This window comes from Rousettus aegyptiacus, unplaced genomic scaffold, assembly GCF_014176215.1.
Source record: "Rousettus aegyptiacus isolate mRouAeg1 unplaced genomic scaffold, mRouAeg1.p scaffold_m13_p_16, whole genome shotgun sequence".
NCBI lineage: Eukaryota > Metazoa > Chordata > Mammalia > Chiroptera > Pteropodidae > Rousettus > Rousettus aegyptiacus.
Window position 1 is genome coordinate 20,174,134 of NW_023416291.1, and position 8,593 is coordinate 20,182,726.

Consider the following 8,593-nt stretch of genomic DNA (forward strand, 5'->3'; position numbering starts at 1 on the left):
GGGAAAAGGCGAGGACCGCGGTGGGCGAGGATGGCTGGAGGGTGGGGGAAGGGTGTCAGTCTTCGGAGGACCCGGCAGAGGAAATTTGCGGTTTATTTTTACTTTTTCTAGTGTAAGATAGTGAGTACTGAACATAGGTTTATTTTTTGCTTTATACTGCAGAGGAACTAAGGATATTTGGGTCTGTGAGTATCCTTGTATCAGGGAACTGCTTCTCCCGGAGCTCCAGCCTGCCTTTCCCCCAGGCTCCCAGCTCCTTCCCTGGGCTGGCTAACCGATGGAGGGGCTCTTTCCAAACCAGCAGGTGTGGAGATTTCCGCTCTTTCTTTGATGCCACCTCTTTCCCCGCCCCTCCTCCTTTCGCGGGAGAGGAAAAATGCTTGGGCTTAAAGGCCCACTTAAAATGAGTCTGAGGAAACCAGAATGCTCCAGTCTTGTTATGGTGCCAGAATTAGTGGCCTGGGCGCAGCCAGCTCCTGGGAAGTGCCCCAGCTGAGAAACCACGTGCGTCGGCAGAGGTAAGCAGTATTTTTGTTTCTTCCGTCAGCCTTTTTGGTCTATTTCTTCAGGGCTTGGGAGAATTTAGAAGTGCTGCAAGTCCTTTTTCTCTCTGATACATTTAGACTGGTATTAAAAAAAAAAAAAATGTGAAGCTAGCTACTTGGACTTAGTGACTCATAATTTTCTTTATTGAAACATTCCTCCTCCCAGAGATGGTCATTTTTTTTCTGTGTCCATGTCCTTTGTGTTTGTTTGTTATATAACAAGGAAATATCATAAGAATAGGAAGACTAAAAAGTCTTACTGGTTTAGGATGCTATTAAAATTCTACCATTAATGGGTGGACTATGAATTCCTTGAATTGGAAAAACTTTTAAATTGGAAAATGTTTTCTAGAACTCTCATGATAAGCAATTGTTTTATTGGTCCCTTGTCCAACTTCTCCGTGGACATGTGCACAGGTGGCTCAGCTCACTCCCTAAGGCCCAGCCAGTACGAGCGTCACAGAGCACTTCGTCTGAGATACGTATATATAACGAGCCCAGTGAGTAACCAACTAAGCAAGGACGACACACACACAAATAGTTACCAGAGCATCACACAAGTTTAATCATACCAGATCCTGATGGATTTCAGTTCTAGTGGACCACCCGGTGATGCTGGTGGAGACAAGACATGTATTAAGCGGCGACGGGTCGATGCTGGCTCCAATGCTGTCGATCTGCGATGGTTGATCAGCTGAGGCCTCTTCTTCAAAGCAGAGCAGTTAGGAACCAAGATACGGGAGGAACGTAGTCCTGGGAGGGCAGGGAGAATGCTCTCTAAGTCTGCATTAGAGTTCCCTTTGTTTTATACTCTATTATGACGTCTTCGTTGTCTTATCAACCAGCTACACGGGTGTCTGTTTATCTTACTTAATCCAAATATGTTTACACACTTCAGGTAGTCAAAACATGTTTACATTTTTGGGGTTTGCATTATCTTGGTTACACACAAGAGATCATAACATGTTTACCTTATCTGGGTACACACACGCAGATTACTGTAACATCCCTAGAGAAAGACCACATTTTAAAAACAAATGGGTATAAGCGAATTTAACCATTCATAAGCTTTTGAATTAGTTCTTTAGCTTCTTGGGTTTTACACATGGTAATATGAACATTAGTATAAAAAGGCAGAAGGGAAAGCAAAAGATTTCCCAAAAAGGTGGAAATTTTTAAACTTATTGATATATAAGATTATGAGTATTATGAGAGATCAGTTGGTATTGATCTCTTGGCCTGGTGGGAGGGAGTAAAGAATGGAATAAGTTGTTGGTGTTTGTTTGTTTGTTAGGGTACAGCTTACTGAATTTGTTTTCCTGTTTTCCCCTCACAGTTTGGGTAAACTGTGAAGAGCATGGATAAACAGTTATTATCTCTGCAGGAATCTTCTTTCCTTCTATAGGTTCCTCTGGTCTGGCCGTAGGGCTGACCAGCCACGTTCCCATTTCTAGCAGTACCTTGCAGGTTCTGAAAACGACCTGGTTTAATAGTCAATTTCTGTAGCTCCCTACCTCTTCCCTGTATCACTATGTTGGAACTGGTTTTAAAGGATTTAATAACTGATTTTTGTCAAAAAATTTGACAAAAAATGGAAGGTGATTTTTGCAAGTCTGATTGGAATTACAAAGAATGTCTCAGAGTCTCCCCCAAGCCCTCACAGTCCACAACTGCCTGAGGCAGGCTGTGCTAAACAAAGGAAATATAACTAGAAAAGGGCCACTTTTAAAAACACAGACTTCGGTCGTCTAGCCTGTTTCCTTAAAAACTGTGAAGAACAAATTTTAAAAAACCTTAGCATGATCTCCTTAGCAGTAGATGGGAAGACTCCAAGCAGAAGCCGGGTAACCAGCCTTGGTCCTCCCACTCCGTGTACCATAGTTTTCTGAGATGCCTAACAAAACTTAAAATTCCCCGTCGCTGTCTGCAGGGTTCGGTAGAAGTTAGAGGTGGTGTGAATCCATTGTCTCACTTGAAAATTTAGATTGGCAGTAAGAAATATTTGCGAAGCCATATTCTTGTGCCCAGTGCTAGGGTTTTCTTTATTCCTCCTAGAAATGGTCTTTTTTTCTATGTCTGTCTTCTATGTCGTTTGTCTTAAGGAAATAGGGACACACAGGCATAGGTTCTCTTAAGCTTGTCTCGTTCCAGCTGGCCTCATGAGCTGGGGAGCTAAGTGATTCTCTCCAGACGAGTGTCTGTAGGGACAAACTTTGCCATGGGTCCCACTCTCTCGAAACCAAGCGAGGTGTTTTTTCTGTGTTCTAGGAGCTTGGTTTTGTGACCAGAGAACTTATCTTCTCTGGTCTTAATCGTCTGCAAGGTGCACTAGCCAGAACGCACCTGGTGGCCGGCCACGCCAGCTCGGGGGGTGGGGGGGGTGGTGGTCATGAGGGGCCTCAGCCCATAATGAGCCTCTGTCGTCTCCACCTTCATTATCTGTCGGTGCTGGCAAAATTCCATTCCAGTAGCACCTACCCAGGGCCACAAATTAGCGGTTTTGTGGCTGGAGGCGTCCCGCATTTTGCAACGGGAGATGAGAGACACCCTATGCCCCCACCATCCTGACCACCTGTCACAAAGGTCTGCCCTCTCTGTCTCTGGGAGAGAAGCTTTGGACCTGTGAAGGCGACACCCTTTTTCCTCTTCTGCCCTCTTTGCGGAGGCCCTTGCCCGAGCCATGAAAAAAGAGGCTCATTGGTGCAAGTCGCTCTTAAATCCAAAATGCTGCCGTCAACCACCAGGCAATGGATTCTTTGACTTGGACCAACTTCTAAACAGGTAAGACGTTGTCTATCTTTGGATGTTATTGCTTATTTGTAATATTTGATTGGCTTAAAGTAATTAAACATTTATGAAAGTCAAGAAATGAAATAGAAATTAACCTAGGTGCTTTTCAGGATCCTACGACCTGGTAAAATATTTGTTATTAAAGCTGGCTTAATTTGGTTCGATTAAATAGACAGGTTTTTATGTTATGAACACGAAATGTATTTGTTTTCACTGGGTTTACAGATAAGTTCATGTTACCCATATTAAAATGTGTCAAGAAAAGAGGTCAGGTAATAATTAACTTTGAAATCTCAGTTTTAATAGATACAAATAAATGGTTTTGAGGTAAAACTTTTTAGCAATAATTATATTGTATCTATACATGGAAAAGGTTTTCTATGTCTTCGATAACTTGAAACTTTAAATTTTTGCTTGCTTAATTAAATGATGGCTATTCGTTGACTATCTAGACCATTCCAAATAAGATAAAATAATGAAACATTATTGATAAAGATTTATCAACTTTTTGAGGTTTTTTAGAGGAACTAAATATATTTGGGTCTAGCAGTAAACATGTCTCCTGCCACATTAAAACATTTTATGTGCTACGAGGAAATATATTTCAAAAATTATTAAATATGTTCATATGTGTATCTATCCAAAGAATCCTGGTATAACAGTTATCAATTGCTTACTTAGTTTTCACTATAAATTAAGATGGACCTTTGAATTATTTATACCAGCGGTCCCCAACCTTTGTGGGACCCTTGCTCCTCGGATAATCTAATATATGATGACCTGAGGCGGAGCTGAGGCAGAGATGCTAGAGCTGGGGAGCAGCTGCACACACAGATGAAGCTTCCCTTGCCCACAGCTCCCTCCTGCTGTGCACCCCAGATCCTAGCAGGCCACACAGACAGTACCAGTCCTCAGCCCAGGGTTTGGGGACCCCTAGTTTATACCTTTTAGTTATCATGAACAATGCTTCTGTGAAGATTCAAATACATTTTATTTGAAAGCCTGTTTTCAAATTTGAGGGGGTCTATATCTAGGACTGGATTTGGTAAACCGAACAGTAATGTTTTTGCGGGATAGAAATTTCAAACTATGGTACGCAGAGGCCACACCATCTTACATTTTCACAAGCAACATTTAAAGGTTCCAGTTTCTCTCATCATTGTCAACATGAGTCATTTTCAGTTTTCTGGATTCAGGCCATTCTAGTCTGTGGAGGGGCAGCCCACTGTGGTGTTCACCTGCACTTCCATTAGGACTCTCGCTGTCCAACACCTTTTCTACACAACCGACATGCACTCAGAGTGGGGGAGTTTCGATGGTTGTGATAACCAGAGTGCTCCTAAGAATGTGGTGACTTTTATTCACACATTTAACATGAAACATGGATCATCTGCAGCTTTAAAGCAAAAGGGAGAGGAAGGTTATCTGAATTTTAGTGCTTTTGATTTTAGGATTCTGTAGGTTCTAGCAATGTGTTAGGGGTTAGAATCAGCGTTCTAGGTTAGGGTCTGGGGTCTGGTTATGGGTCCAGGTTTGTTTACTGGGTTTGGGTCTAGGTCTAGGGTTTATGGTTCAGCTCTGGTATCTGGCGCTGGTACCTGGGGTCCAGTGTCCGGGTCCCATTCGCGGTGTGGCTCTGGGGTCCATCTCCAAGATCTGGGGTCTACGCCATAGTCCAGCTCTGCATCTGGTGTCTGGGGCTTGGGATCTGGTGGAGTCTAGTTGGGTCTGGCTATGTCTCCAGGGTCCCTGTCTGGGGCCTAGATCCAGCTCCGGCCCCAGGGTCTTGTGTCTGGAATCTGGCATCCGGGGTCCATGGTTCAGTGTCAAGCCTCTGGCGTATGTTGTTCTGCATCCCAGGTCCTGTGATCTAGGGTCCACCTTGGCATCCAGGTTCCAGGGTCCTGAGTCTGGCCTCTCGTATCCCATGTTTTTCAACCAATGGTCGTTGGCTCTAGTTCAACACCAGCAGGATCCCCAGGTTGGGGTGCAGTGAGGAATGAAACTTTATTCACTGCAAACAGTTCAGTCGTGATACAGCATGGCTGGCGAGCAGCACAGCTGTGGAGCAGCCCAGCTCTGCTACAGCTCAATCATGAAGGGTCATGGCTGTGGAACAGCATGGCTCTGAGGAGGGACTGGAGTGAGGTGACCCTGGGGTGTGTGCCCTCCCCAGCTAGACAGCTCTGCTCTGCCTTTATGCTACAAGCTCCAGTCTTCTCTGGCAAGACGTCTTCAGCAGGTAGTTCAGTGCTGGAGACAGGGAGGTCGGTGAAAGCTTCATTCTTTAGTGTGGTTTGCATGACAGACCCATGTGTAGAAGTGGGTGCTAGGCTCTGTTTTTTGAAATTCAAGCTCAGCTGGCCACCAGAAACCCTTCCTAGTAGGTATTTCTTTCTCAGTCCACATGTGCGTCATCTGGCATGTGAGGGGCACAAGGGCTCCTGGGGTAGGGGTGAGGACAGACCTGCAGGCAAATTTTCCATCCTGGCGAATGTCTCCGAATCGTCCATCCACCAGTGAATTGAATGAATAAACAGAACAGGGTCAATTCATAAACAGACTTACTATTCTGCCATATAAAGAAATAAAATAAAGTTGTTTTCCACAGCTGCTGTGGAAAACGGTATGGCGGATCTTCAAAACCTTAAACATAGAATTAAAGTAGGATCCAGCAATTCCACTTCAAGGTACATACCCAAAAGTTTTGAAAGCAGGGACGTGAACATATATTTCTACACCTGTACTCAACAGCTGCATGATCACAATAGCCAAGAGGTGGAAGCAGCCCAGTGTCCATCGACGGATAAATGGACAAAAGAAATGTATATACACAGGGGAATATTATCGGGCCTTAACAACTAAGGAAATTCTAACGCAGGCTACAACATAGATGCACCTTGAAGTCATTATGCTAAGTGAAATATGACCATCACAAAACAGATATTCTGTGATTCCAAGCACGTGCAATATCCACAAAAATCAAAATCAGAGACAGGAAGTACAATGCAGTCACCAAGGGCTGGGGGAAAGGGGGATGGGGAGTTAATGTTTAATGAATAAAGTTTCACTGGAGTAAAATAAAGTTCTGAAGACAAGTGGTGTTTATATTTGCACAACCTAAATGCAGTTAATGCCCATAAAACTCTATACTTCAAATGGTTTAAACGGTAAATGTGTTGTGTATATTTAATCACAAGGGAAAAATAAATGAATTACCGATACATATCACCACAGGGATGAGGGAACACTGAAAACACCCTAAGTAAAAGAAGCCAAGCAGAAGAAGATACCCAGATCGGAGTCATCTGTGCAGTCCAAATCCATCAACATTGTGAAAATGTGGGAATGTCTCAGTCATAGCTCCAAAGAAACGAAATCAGATCAGAACGGAGAAAATCGTTCTCGCACAGTTGGGACAGGTGGTGAAAGGTCAGGTGGGAGCCTGGACTGGATTCGCACATGGAAAACATAATGCTTTCCTCCTCGCAGGTGATGTGGCCAGTGGTCCCAGGGATGGCACACCTGCTTGGGATGAAACGCCCCGGGAGTCCTGCGTGTCAAATGGCAAATGTGATAAAGCAGTGACAGCCGAGGACTCTTAGTGCAGAGGAGAGTCTGCACTGCTGTTGCAAGTTTTCTGAACTTTTGAAATGACTGGAAGGTGAATGACTATTTGAAACAACCATGTCGACACCGTGCCAGAAAAGCGGAGAGGACAGCCAAGTTCGTTAGCGGCCAAGCCCTCTGCAGACAGGTCCACCCCGAGCGGGAAGTGCATCGCCCTCAGAGCAGACCCCGTGGTCATCAGAGGCGTCGTGGGAAGACCACGTTAGCAGCTGCCACAACTCAGGTGTTGAGAGGATGACCTGGGGTGCGGTGGGCGCAGTGAATTCCGTTTGCCACATCACTCCAGTAAGAAACTATAGTCACCGAAACAGGGTGGTATCAGCATCAAACAAACACATAAGTCAATAGAACAGAATGGAGCTGAAAAATCGAACTCGCATAAATGGCGCTGGAATGCTAGACAGCCCTGGGCATTAGCTTGCGGCACGCCGAAAAACCAGCAGTTGTCCACAGTAAGCCCTCACTCTGCTGAGTCCTCAGAGGTCGGACACCCCACCCTCGGCAGTGTTCCTTACCAGGAAGCTTCCCCCTACCTTCTCATCCCTGGGAGGGTACTGAGGTAAACCATGTCCAGGCACAGCCCCACCTTGTCCCCAAAGCCACAACACCTCCAGGGCTAATACTGCAGCACCTCAGATTCCTGCAGAATTGATGCTGCCACAGGACCTGGACAGGGATCCTGGCAGCTCTGGCTCCCTTCTCTCTCAGTGCTTCAGGAAACTGGTCCCATAGGAAGTGTTCACTTAAACTGGTCCCGGAGGAAGAAAACCTGGGAAGCAGCCTGGAAATACAAGAAACCAGCCTGGAGGAGGTGCTCCCCAGAAGTCCAGCCGCCAGAAGTGCAACCCCTACCTCAGGCACCCCCTCTGCCGCCCACAGGCTGGCTGGAACAGGGATGGTGTACTCGCCTCCAAGTCTCACCTTGAACCTTGCGCCTGGACCTCCTCTGCCCCTCACAATCTGGCAGGAGCCAGAATGGGGCGTTCCCCTGTAGGTCTCTCCTCATCCATACTCAGCTTATGCCCCATGGAGAATTCGCCTTTGGGTCTCTCCTCCCACGGCTTCCAGTACCCCTTTAGCCCTTCACATACGAGGCTTGTGCTGGAATGGAGAAATCGTCTCCAAGTCTGTACTTCCCCTGTACCCCAGGCACTCACAGGCTTGGTAGAACCGGGATAGAGAAATTTCCTCCAAGTCTCTACTCCACCCTACCCAAGTGGGAAGAAAAAGAATAAGGTTATATGGAAAACAGCCTCACAGAATGTTAAGATCACAAATTCTTCTCCAGGCAGGCCCTGGTGGGTAGTCAGCCCTGGGCCTAAAACTTCAGTGAAAGGTTTGAAGCCAGTCCTGTGAATCATCAGTGTTGCATCTAGGTAAAGATGCATTTCGAATGACAAAGGCAATACCCCTGAAAGGGGTATTAACCCTCCCAAAAGCACATGATCTTATTAGCCGTCCTGTAAGCCATCCCTGCCTTGCCTTCCTCCTGCGTGTAATCTTATGTTCCCTCTGCAACTTCAAATATGTTAAAGAAGATGCAAAATCCATTCTCCAGAGCATTTGAGATCTCCTGGGCAGATGTTTGGCTCACATAAAAAGCTACAAAAATTCTCTACAGGTTTAGA